Genomic DNA, 13,207 nt, shown 5'->3' with positions numbered 1-13,207 from the left:
CAAGAAATTGCACATGATGACTTCATTTGACCATCCAGACTTATTAGCTGCTCCAACACTTCCAGGAGGACAATTATTTAACATGTAGTCTTTGAATTTAGCACGTGGAAATACAAGTAATGGTGGGATGCTATTTCCAGTAGCATTAATGGCTGCAATCATTGTTACATTGTTGCCTCGTTCAGCACTAGTTATGCTCCCTATTTGTTTTTTACCTTTTGGAGCTAGAATTTTTGGTGGTACGTGGACTGTGGTAATTCCTGTTTCATCACAGTTCCAAATATTTGATGGGTCAAAATGATAACGTTCTAAAACATTTTTGTAATTTTTATATACAATTCTTACAGTTTCTCTATTAAATGCAGAAGATCTACCAAGACTTGTAGGTTGTGGTTTACGTAGAGATAGCTTGTTATTATATCTTTTGCGAAAATCTCGCAGCCATTGTTCACCTGCACATTTATTTTTCATCCATGAAGTTTCAATTTTTTTATGATTTGCTAAAGCATACTCATATGCAAAGGATCTTATCTGCTTTAATGTAAGTCCATAATGCATATTTGCAGCATCTGCCAAGTAGTTTACCAAAATTAATTCTTCTTCAGTTGAGAATACTTTTTTTGGTTTGGTATGTGAATATAAATATTCGCAACTACCAGATTTTTTAAACTGCTTCAACTGATATATTAAAGTTGACTTTTTAATGTTGCAATGTCTTGCAGCTTCACTTAAACTCATTTTTTGTTGAAGCACAAAATTCACTGCATTTAGCATATCCATTTCGGAAATCTTTTTGCAAAAAACACCAATCTTGCTCCTTGGCATTTTAAAACTAAAATATATTAACAAAATTAATTAACTATTTTGATACATTTAATTCCCTATAGCTGAGCAGAAACTAGGTAATAAAATGAACTTGACAATAATATTGCTTCAGCTGTCCAACTAACTAAATTAACAAAATTGATTATTCTAAGTGTAGTAGTGGTTCAAGAATAAATAGTGAATTGCATTAAAATTCAATGGAATTATTTCATCATCATAATACTAGAAACAATTTTGCATTAAAAAGCAATAAAGCACAGACGACGCCTAATAAGGTAGATTATAAATTTTATAATCTTGCCCTCTTAAAGTCCGCAAATTACCGAGAAAGCAGTTTTTATTGGTCAAAGGTACAACGTCCTTGACTGGTCAAAGGTACACGAGATGGTTTCTTTAACAGTTATTGTCTTAATCTCCATTTACGGTCAGACATAATCATCCAAAATTTTCCATAACAAAAAAAAGATGTTGGGTAATGTTTATAATGTCGTAGATGAAGCAAACAACAATTTATCACAGTTTTAAAATCAGAATAAGATTAACACAAATATTTACTTTTTAAGAGTCAAAACTTATAATTGCTTGTGGATCAATACCATCTATCCCAAGTATAATGTTTTACGATAAGAAGAGTTGTCATGGACTACTATTTCAAATGACACTTCCCGTTTTTTTTTAAATAATAATAGTAAGCCAACAGAGTAGAGTGAACAAAGGTACAACGTGGTCAAAGGTACAACAGGTTCCCCTACTACTCAATCAATAACATGACAAACAAGCTTAAATAAGTTTTTAATTCGTTCAAGATGAATAAGTTATCATTAAACATTGATAAAAATATATTGGACTCCTTTCCACTAACTTTGATGCGTGATCTTTATATCAACATACAAAAAAATTGCTAAATCTAGTGGTATTCTTAAAGCTAGAAACAATTATACCTAACAATTATACAGCACTTAAAGTTACAAACATATTCAACAAGTATTAAATTCTAAAAACCGTTTAAAGCACTCTAAGTTATTGCTTAAAAAAATGAAAGTTAAACATAAAAAACTTTATGTGCTTTATCTCCTTTTCCAAAAGCTTTGTATAATAAAACGTAAAAATAATAATAATTCAAGTACTGATAAATAATTTAATGGACCGTTTTGCCATAATAAATATGATTAATTTTATATTTCTTACCGTGGTCACCATGTCTAAAATAAAATAGTTATTTGTAGTTACATTTGTGCCTAATATCAATTATTCAATTAATTAGACTTAAAGTTCCTTCAAACAGAAGTTAAAAGAAATTATTTTTTTATTAGAAAACATCTTTATTTACTAATAACGGTTGTTATATCTCTTTAATTATATTTTAAACATGTTAATGTATTTAACAATAATATATATATCATTAAAAAAATTATAAAATAAAATTTAATAACTATTGCTGAAAACAATTATCACGAAGCCCGGTACAATAAGTTATACAAGGCTTTTTGATAAGATTTATATGATATTCTAGAATTCTTTCCATTATTTTTTAAAATATATATATTTTATGCTTCTGTTCAAAAAAAAAAAATCTTAAATACAGGATACAATTAAACTTTGGAACTTCCTAAACAATAAAACTATATGTTCGAAAGGTCTACAGGTGTTCAAAAATAATGTTTTATGTTGGAATGGGGAAAAAATATTTTTGTAAAATATGTAAAACATAAATTTATTTATTAAAATTTCAAACTATGTCGTTTTTACAATATTTATGAAATTTTTTTTGTTTTCCAATATTTATGCACGATACATTATTTAAACACTCTCAGGTGATTATTACGTGCGAGGGGACGTCATTTATTTTTAGGAAAATATTTCCACCCACCCCAAGCTACTAATGACCAACCTCTTTCTCCCCAATCATTGATTATCAACAAAGAAACTGTTGATAACAAGTAATTAAAACCATTCAGATGGTAAATTAAATTTTGATCGGATTGTCCAATTCTTCAAGTTTTTATTTTTTATTTTTTTTATTTGTGCCGTTTAATAATATTTACAGTTTCGAAGCACATAAATTAAAATAAATATTGGCGGGGCAAGAAGAAGACTTATTTAGCCTTATCACCGAGCCCCTTTCTCACGTATTTACAAAAACCGTAATATTTAAATATCTATAGTTAACAAACTATTTATCAAAAAAAATATAAAAGTAAATAGATAACAATTTGTTGTCTTTTAAAGAAAAGTTAAAAGAATCAAAATTTAAGGAAAGAGTAAGATCAAGTGAATAAGAAAAAATAAATAAGATATTATCATTTGGTTAAAACTTAAAAATTTAAACTAAGATTTAAAAATAAATTGTTAATAAATTAATATACACCATAGAAATAACATAAATAAATTAGTATACTTCATTGAAATAACGTTAATAAATTAGCAAACGCCATAGAAGTAATACCATAATTAAGGTAATAAAAAAAAATGTTGACGTAGTAATAAAAAGGTACTAAAAAAAAAATAATAAGGTAATAATAAAGTAATAAAAAAATGTTGACATAAAAAATGTTGATTCAGTGACATATTTTTTGTATAAACTATTTTTTGTATTTGAGTTTTAATTAAATAAAACATTTAAAATCGGATATATAAAAATCCAAAAGTAAGAATGCCTGTTTCTATTTATTTTTAAACTGCCCAATACAAGTATTATGTGTATTTACAATTTTGGGAAACATTTTCCACAAGTAAGGTCCACGATAAAGAACTGAATATGAAGTTAGTTTTGAATTGTATTTTGGGACAACAAAGTTGTTATTTGAAAATTTTGTTGGATATTTATGAACTATTTTGTCAAAATAGGATTGAAATATTTTAGGAGATAATTCTATATTTGTTTTATACATGAACATTAAAACTTGGTGTAAGTTGATTATATATATATTTAATGTTCCAAGTATACGCAGAAGTGGCTCACAAGGTAGAGTTCTATTAGCTCCAAAAATTATTCTGCACGCGTGTTTTTGTTTACAGTATAATTTTTTTTATTTTATATGGTTTGTACTTGCTCATGCAATATTGCAATAAATTAAATAACAATGAATAAAAGAGAAATATAAACTTTTTAAAGAACTACTTAAAAATGGTTTACCCCTATACATTATTGCTAAATTTGTTGATATTTTATTTTCAATACTTTTTATATGTAAACTCCAACGTAAATGCTTATCTAAAATTACGTCTAGAAAGTTTACTGAGTTTTCTCTTTTAATGTTAGTGTTATTGATTATTAGATTAGGCAATTTGATGGGAATATTTTTTTATTTATTCACTTTGTAGAACACAATAAATTTGGTTTTATCCCCATTTAGACAAAGTTTATTACTTTTACACCACTCATTAACTTTCAATAATTGTTCGTTTGTTGTTTTAAATAGTGTATTAATATCTCTGTGTGAATAAAAAAGGTTGGAGTCATCTGCAAAAAGAATACAATTTAATATGTCTGTTGCTAAATTTAAATCATTAGTGTACACTAGGAACAACAGCGGTCCTAAAATAGAGCCCTGGGGAACCCCACAAGTTACGGCAGTCGGGAATGTTAGATTTTGTTCATACACTATAAATTGTTTTCTATCGGTCAAATAACTTTTGAACCAAAGTAAATTGTTATTTTTTACTCGATAGTGTTCAAGTTTTTTTATTAGTGTATTATGATTAACGGTATCGAAAGCTTTTGACAGATCAATGAAAACTCCTAAGGTAAAGTTGTTACTACTGAATGCACTTGATATTTGATTGACTAGTTCAACCACTGCATGCTCCGTTTAATTTTATTTTGAAACCAAATTATTTTGAATACAGCATGTCGTTTTCTGATAAGTGATTAAAAACCCTATTGTACATTATTCTCTCAAGTAATTTTGAAAAACAGGGTGAAATAGATATAGGCCTATAATTAAAGATATTTGAGTCATTTCCGAACTTAAATATCGACGTGATTCGTGCAATTTTTAGCTTTTCAGGGACGATACCTGTTTTGTATGAAAGATTAAATATGTGAAATGACGAGAGTTCTATTATATTATATACTGATTTTACAACATTAACGTTAATTTTATCAAATCCAGCACTTTTGTTAGTTTTAAGGTAAAAAAAGGCGGTTTGCAGATCAATTAGTTTTAAATTAGGTTCATCCATAACTTTATCGTAATTTTTTAAATAAGATTCAAATGGTGATGAATTCATAGGAATTTTTAACGCCAAATTCGGACCAGCGTTAGTAAGAAACTGTTTAGTTTTTCAGCAATAATTGATTTATCATAAATTGTTTTTTATTTAACAGATTGAATTTTTTTTTATTGTACACACATAAAATTTTCTTATATTGTACACAAACTTAATTTTTAATTTAACGTAAATTTTTTTGTTTAAATTTAAATTTACTTTATATTTTTAAATTTAATGTTAAAGTTTTTGGTTTAACATGTTTAATGTGCAATATTATAGAATGGGTTACAACATATTTCAAATCAGTCCTAAAGTATGCTAAATAGGCTCTGACGATTTCTTTGGAGGACTTTAGATCAAACTAGTTTTATTGAAGTAGTTCTTAAAAGAAACACCATTTCACCGAAAACGAAAGATCTAACTGAATAAAAATTTTTTTAAGTTGTGTAAAATAGGTGACCGCACACACATCTTCCATCAGCCTTCCCCAAATAACATACCTGGTTTTTAAACTTATTTATCCTACTCTTGCTATACCAAAAACTTTTTCAAATCAGAATTAAGTAAAAAAAGGAATACAAATATGAAATAGGCAATCTACCGTCATCATTTTCTATGAAATCCCTTACAGTCTAATAGTCTTATACTCTTATTTCAAGAATTATTCAATAGAATTTACAATACGTCAGAAAAATACGGCGCACAGTGACCCAGACTAACCTAAAAATGGCAAAAAGTCCGAAAAAAAATCTGAAAGTTTTATAATTTTTAGGCTTAAAATGTTAAAGTAAACTACTTTTTGGTCTAAAATCAACTTTAAATAATTTTACAGATTTTATTATTGTGTAATTTTAAAGGGATATATGCGTAAAAAGTTAAATTTATCACCATAAAATTATGAAAATTTAAGGTATGGTTATCTTGTAAGCAACCTTATTTTCCACCTCCATACAAAACTTTATTATTATTTTTGTTAAAGTAATGAGTGCTTATTTATTTAAAATTTATTTACTTTTTTTTTTTAGATTTAAAAAATAAGTTTTTTTTAATTTTTCTTTCAAAAATTAAAATTTTAGTACACAAGTTTAAACATAAGTGCCAGCCAAAAAAAAGTTCCACGTTGTTCCACGTTCAATTTTAGGGAAATAAAACCACTAATCTATAGCCAAGTAAACTCTGCAATATTTGCGGCAACCTCCTGCTCCTTAAGGAGATATTTTAAATTGATTCATGCATAGTTTTATCAAATGCAACACCGCCCCTCCCTTTCCAATTTAAAAATAGTTTTCGGACGCTTGTGTAATAATATACAATCTAGTATTTACCTTCTATTTTGAAAATAAAAGAAATCTAATTATAATATTATTTTGAAAAAAAAAATTAAGCTTAAATGTGAAATGAAAAGGTTGGATTTATTTTTAAAAATTCGCGAATCTGAAACAAATAACAAAGCACTTCCTGAAATACTTATTGAATTTATCAAAAAATCCGAAATAATTCCTAAAGATAAACTTGGTGAACTAAATAGAATTGTACAGATTTTTATTTCGAAAGTGAAAAATAAGATTAAAAAATATTGTAGAAACTATGAAAAGTTTTTAAAGTACGAAAATAATTGGCTCGGAAAAAATCTCATTAGTTATAGTGTGTCTTTTCATCCTAGATCTGGAAGACCAATTAAGGAATGGGGAGATCTTTGTGAAAGAAGTAAAAGAGCAAAGATTGCAGATTTAGCTAATGAACACCATGTAGCTCTATCTCTTGCTGCATCAAAGAGTGCTAAATCAGCAGAAGAAAACGATTCAGCTTATATTTTGAAGAGAACTTCTAAATGTGTTGACGTAGCCCAGATGAGAAGAAGTATTGATTCCTTGACTCCAACAACTATGAAACTAGAGGAGGCTCTTGCTCTGAAAACGCAAACTGACTTAAGTGATTCACAATACCAAATGTTGAGAAATTCAGCTCTTTCTCACAATGTAAAAATATATCCTAGTCTTAATAAACTTGGGGAAGAAAAGCTGAAATGCTATCCTGAAGGTATTCAATTTAATGAAATGTCAGCAAAATGCTCATTACAAAGTATGCTAAATCATACAGTTGCTAGGATTATAGATACGATTGATTTAAAGGAAAGTTGTAAAGTTGAGATGAATGGAATTTTGTATGTGAAAATTGGGTTTGATGGAGCTTCAAGTCAAAGTATTTACAAACAAAAATTTGATAGCCTTAATTTTACTGAAGAATCAAAGCAAGAAGATAGCCTGTTTAGCACAGCTATTATACCTCTTCTGTTTAAAGTTGAAAACATTGACTTTTGGAAAAATTCTAAAAGTTCTAGCTGCCATTTTTGTAGAGCTCTTCACCTGCAATATAAAAAAGAGACATCAGAGTTGTGCAAAGAAGAAGAAGCTGATCTTCAAACTCAAATGAATCAGTTAAAACCCTTCTCAACAGATTTGAATATTGCTGGTGCAGTAATAACTATTAAGGTTACTTTTAAAATTGATATGACCATGTTTGATGGAAAAGTAATAAATTCATTGACTGACACAAAGTCAACTCAGTCTTGTAATGTGTGTGGTTGTAAGCCCAAAGAAATGAATGATATAGAATTAGTTAAAAAAAGCCTGTTAATGAGAAAGCCCTTAAACTAGGTATTTCAAATTTGCACTGTTGGATAAGATCTTTTGAATTCATCTTACATTTAGGTTATAAAATGGAAATCCAGAAGTTTCAAGCCAGAACTGAAAAAAAAGAAGCTAACTGTAAATTTAAAGAAGAATTTTATTAAATCAAAGTTCAGAGAAAAGTTGAGTCTCATTGTTGACCAGCCCAAAGTAGGCTTTGGTAATAGCAATGATAGAAATACTTCAAGAAGAGCATTTGAGAACTCTGCGATTTTCTCTGAAATAACAGGGGTTGATATGGAAGTTATAAAGAGAATGCACATTGTCCTTAGTACAATATCCTTTGGGTACCATATCGATAGTAATCAATTTGAAGTTTGTTGTACTGATACAGCTAAAATTATAGTTAATAAATATGGTTGGTATATAATGCCACCCAGTGTTCACAAAATTCTGATACATGGTTGCTCCATTTCAAAGCAATTTGATTTGCCAATTGCCCAATACTCTGAGGAAGCTCAGGAAAGTCTAAACAAGCAAATCCGAAATGTAAGGTTACATCACACGACAAAAATATTTTTTTAATTTTTTAATTTTAGGTGCCCCAAGAAGTCCTAACGGTCTTGTCACAGAGCACCGCGGAAGTGCATTTAACCAGGAAGTTCACGCCTCCTTCCTTACCGTGACGCAAAAATTCTGATACATGGTAAATATCAAGAATTAACACAATGAAAGATCAGATGCACTACCTTTTGATTAGATCGGATCCAAAAATCTCAAGCATTTCATTTGTAAAACACAGGAGTTATCAAGGAAGAACTTTGCCTCCAGAAGTAGTGAACTTATTAGTAATTTAAATTGTAAAAAGATTTTAATATTCTGACTTGTTTATTTTTGTATTATAGATTGCGTTAAAGACTCATAACGCGCTTTGTTAAGCGTTAACTCCAACTATTGGATAAAACATTAATAACTCCATTAAAAGTATACTATAATTAAGAGATTTGACAGTTCATCCAAAACAAAGGACGCCCTGTAAAAATTTATGTTATTACCGAACTCTTTAGATGTGCTTATCTTAAAGTTCAAACTCGAGAAATTGCATTGAAAGGTTTTAAAGTCATTAGTATAGAACAATTGCATGCAAAAATATTTCTCAAATAAGCTTTTTTTTTTTTCAAAAAGACCACAACTAGAAATAAAAGGCAAAAAGTTAAATGTATTATCTACCTATGCAACACCTTTAACAATTTCTCCAGTAGCGACAATATATGTTAATATTATTGTTCATGAACTAAAGTTAAAATAAACAATGTTAGAAAATCAGGATCAACAGCTGTGATAATATCGTTTTCATATTAGATCAACCAGTGTGGAAGGAAAAAAAATGCATCTAGAAAAAATAAAGAATGTATGCTAGAGTTTGGAAATCCTGGAACTAGTAGGGGTGTTTAAAAAATGTTAATAAAAGAAAGTATAAGATAGACAAAAAGAATGCAAATAAAAACAAACACTTAACTAAAATTGGAAAACAAAAAGATGTAAAGTGCTTATTATTTTAGCCTGACAGTAAAAGGGTTTTCTGAATCAGATATTGTTTATGGAGAGAGTTCAAAAGGTGATAAAGACTTGAGTTTTAGAAGAAGTGTGACGCTAAACGAGTTTAATAAATAAAAAATAATTAGATATTTTTTTTATCTTCCATATTAGTATACCTGTCATAATCCATTGCAGAAAATGACAAATTACGTAAAATTTTTTGTCATATGTATTAATGACATAGTAAATTCAGTAAAATATGCTGTGCAATGACAAGTTGATTATTAAGGTGTTCGCCCGCTGGTTTAGTTTGTATCCCTGTTTTAGACACTAAACACTGATTTATCCAACTTTATATATTCCGTATAGCTTTTGGCTGCTAAGTTGCAATACACAGAAGCTTTAACGCCTATACTCAATTCATGGAAAAAAAAAATTTCACGCCTATACTCAATTCATGGAAACTTCTAATAATGCAGATTCAAGTATACATACTTCTTTGGACAATTTTGAAAAAAATTACATCAAACACTATGCTTAGTAGAGGTAGAAAATGTTACTTAGTATAACATGCTTACATAAACTATTTTTGTACATTATGAGAAAACTAGATGAGTTATTTTGTTCCTCGCGATTAAAAGTAGTGTCTGATTTGTTTAAAAATAAATTCTGTAGTGTGATCTATACATTGCAGCATCTAATTGCAGTAAAAATTTAATTGATCGTAAATGTGCTCTATTGTATCAATATTTAACAAAAGTATTCTTCACAAACTATAATTTTGCTAAAAAAGACGATACGTAAAGTACCATATAAAACACAGTAGGTAGAGTACAATAAAAAGGGCTTTTGAATTTTAACACCAAAGCGTAGCTTGTAACTTTATTGAAGATGTTGTGGAAAAATTTTATCAATTTCAATTAACTTTGTTAAATTATGATCTTGAAATATGTATGTGTGTCTGTGCGCGCGCGTGCATATTTGAGAGTCTAAAATTTTACGCACAACAATAAAGTATAAAAAACTTTCAGCGTAACAATGCGCGACATACTACCTTGCATAATACTTTTATTGAAAAATCTTAATGTGTTCTCTAAAAAAGTGTTTTTAAACCCCTTTATTTATAGTATTATAATTTCATAAGAGTATTAATGCAGTTTGCTTTAACACTCTTATGAAATAAAGGAAACTATATACTACACTGAAGGAAATTATAATACTATTTATTAAAACTTAAAATAAGCGCGTGTTATGCGTTAGGATAAGTTTTAAGTCTTTTGATTTATCTAACTCAATAATAATTTTTTAAATCTATAATTGCATTTTTATTTTATTAAAAGGAATCTAACGCAGAGCTCTATGCAATTCAAAGAGTCTATGCACCCGTGGAATTGTGTTGTGAAACAATCCTATTATCTGGTTAATAATATTCGTGCCACCTTTAGTAAAATCAAGCTGTTTATAAAATGGCTTTACTTCTTAATTATTAACACGTTTAATATAACGCGTTTTCATACAACGTATGAAATTAAGACCAGTTTTTGCAACCTTAACAACGTGTGACATTAAGACCAGTTTTTTTTTTAATGTTATTAAAATTTTTTCACTATTTAAATTGGAATATCTTTTATAAACATAAATATACATACATCTCATATTTTTACATATATATTTAACATTTGTAAGATCTACGCTGATGACACTAAAATCCTCAGCATCATCAATACACTCGCAGCTCAATCTTAACTCCAATCAGCTCCGAACAAGTTGTTTTTTGGAGCTATTCTTGATTCATGAATTTAAACGAGAAGAAATTCATGCTCTCTCTTCGAGTACTCAATGAAAGAAACGAGCCTAAATTCAATAATGACCCAAACTAAATTGGAAACAACAACCTCTAAGCGTGAATTGGAAATCCAAAAATAGTATCCTTAATTCCAGCTTGGAACCCTCATTTATTTAACAACAAGTAAATTAATAAGAGAATACGAAATGAAAAAAACAGTCTTTGAAACCAGAAATACACAACTTGGCCGCACATCTCTAGTCGACTGTCGTAAACGAGTTGACTTCATTCAAAAATTTAAAATAGAGAATACTATCGACATAATTAACTGGCATTTTCATTTCTTACAATTTCAACAAGAGCTAATCACCGAGAGACTTAAACAGGAAAATTTTTTAACAACAATTGTTGTTGCGCTGTCAACGCATTTAACAGCTTACCAGATAATGTAGTCTTCTCTCCACTTATCAACAACTTTAAAGCGAGTCTTAATAGGCTCCGATGGTGCAGCTCGTCTTAATGCAAGTTGCATTATGAATTTCACATATGCTGGCATTTGTGATTTTCATAATGCAATTTATATTTGATTTATAATTTAAAAATCTACATTTTGTATTGCGTCAATTGTTTTATATATAATTATTTTACTTTATATGAAATTAAATAAATATAAATAAAGAAATGAACTATTTGTATGAAATAATCTATTATTTCTTATTTGCATAAAAAACAATTTGATGACTAATCACAAAATCTCTCAGCAAAACTCTCACAAAAGACTTCCGAAGATTAAATTTAGCGACATCAAACTACTTCTCAAAAGGTTTTAGAACAATCCAAGTATGATGGTTTTTTAAAACTCTGCACGTGATAAAAAGTTAACAAAATTTTAAAATTTTTAAGCTTCATTGATAAAAATATAAGGATTTAGAGTTATTAAGAAAAAAAACTCTTAAATATATAATTTTAATAATCAATGGAGTAATAGGTTCTTTAATTAAAAAATTAAACTTATGTATTATCAATAAATAAAGTTTAAATTATTTAAATGTCAACTTTTTTTATTTTGATATTTGTTAGATGCGTCATCAAACTTTTGTTTACTCCTACAAATATGTGTAGGGGAAGTTCGGGTGACCCCAAACGGTGGTCAACTTCGGAGACTTGATGTACGGCTTAAACTAAAGAAGTTATGTGATTTTAAATACTATATTTTATAACTGTGTATAACCTATGTGTGTTTTAAAAACATAACAGTTTTATTTTATAATTATATTTTGTGTGAGTGTGTGTGTGTGCATAAATATAGCGTTATTTATTTTAATATTGGTAATGTTCAATTAAGTCTTTACTGATTTACAAGAAGATTTGTTTGAACAATATGTGACTAAAGCTTCCCGCAAAATACATGAAATAAATATTAAGTATATTGAAGAAAGTGTAAAATATATTAATAACTTTATCACTTGCACTCGTAATAACACCTCTTGCTGTTTATATTACAATTACTACATATCCAGCACTGACAAGTGAAGCACTCAATCTAAGCAGGCCCAAAAATGTTTTTAGTTGTATTTGCATATTTTGCAAGTATTTTGCTGTTTTTGGTTGATGGGCGCATTTTTTACTGATGACACAGTTAAAAAAATTTACACAGTTTTCTGTTTCTTTTACTTCTCTGAAGTCAAATTAAATGTTTAATTCTTCCTTGATTAGAAGCCAATCATTCATTCTGATCCAATCTAAAATAAGATTTAAATTACCCAAACACTGAAACAACTAATTGCTGCACTATGTGACAGTAGTGTGGTGGAAATGTTCATAAAATCAAAAAATTCTCTTTTGCAAATCTTACTATTTCAAATGAATTTGGCTTTAAAGATTGTCCATAATAACAGCACTGCATAGTTGACAGATGGATTAGTATGGAATGCAAAGAGCTTTATTGCAACTAAAAAGTTGTCACGTGTCATCCAACAACTTTTGTTACAAAACTCTAAGCTTCCTATAGGTGCTCTACATATCATGAAGCCTTTTTAGTTTACTTTTGGATATAAATAAAGACTGAACTGCATTCTGATTGCACTCACAAAAACCAAGATTTTTACCGATAATCCTCTTTCTACTGAAACAACTTGATAAACACGCATAGCTCTACAAGTTAAAATAATCTTTGGAGGGTCTGTAACTGTTAATAACCATTTCTCATCTG

Source organism: Hydra vulgaris, chromosome 12 (genome assembly GCF_038396675.1).
Source record: "Hydra vulgaris chromosome 12, alternate assembly HydraT2T_AEP".
NCBI lineage: Eukaryota > Metazoa > Cnidaria > Hydrozoa > Anthoathecata > Hydridae > Hydra > Hydra vulgaris.
The sequence above is the reverse complement of the archived record's forward strand: the minus strand, read 5'-3'. Positions refer to the sequence as shown.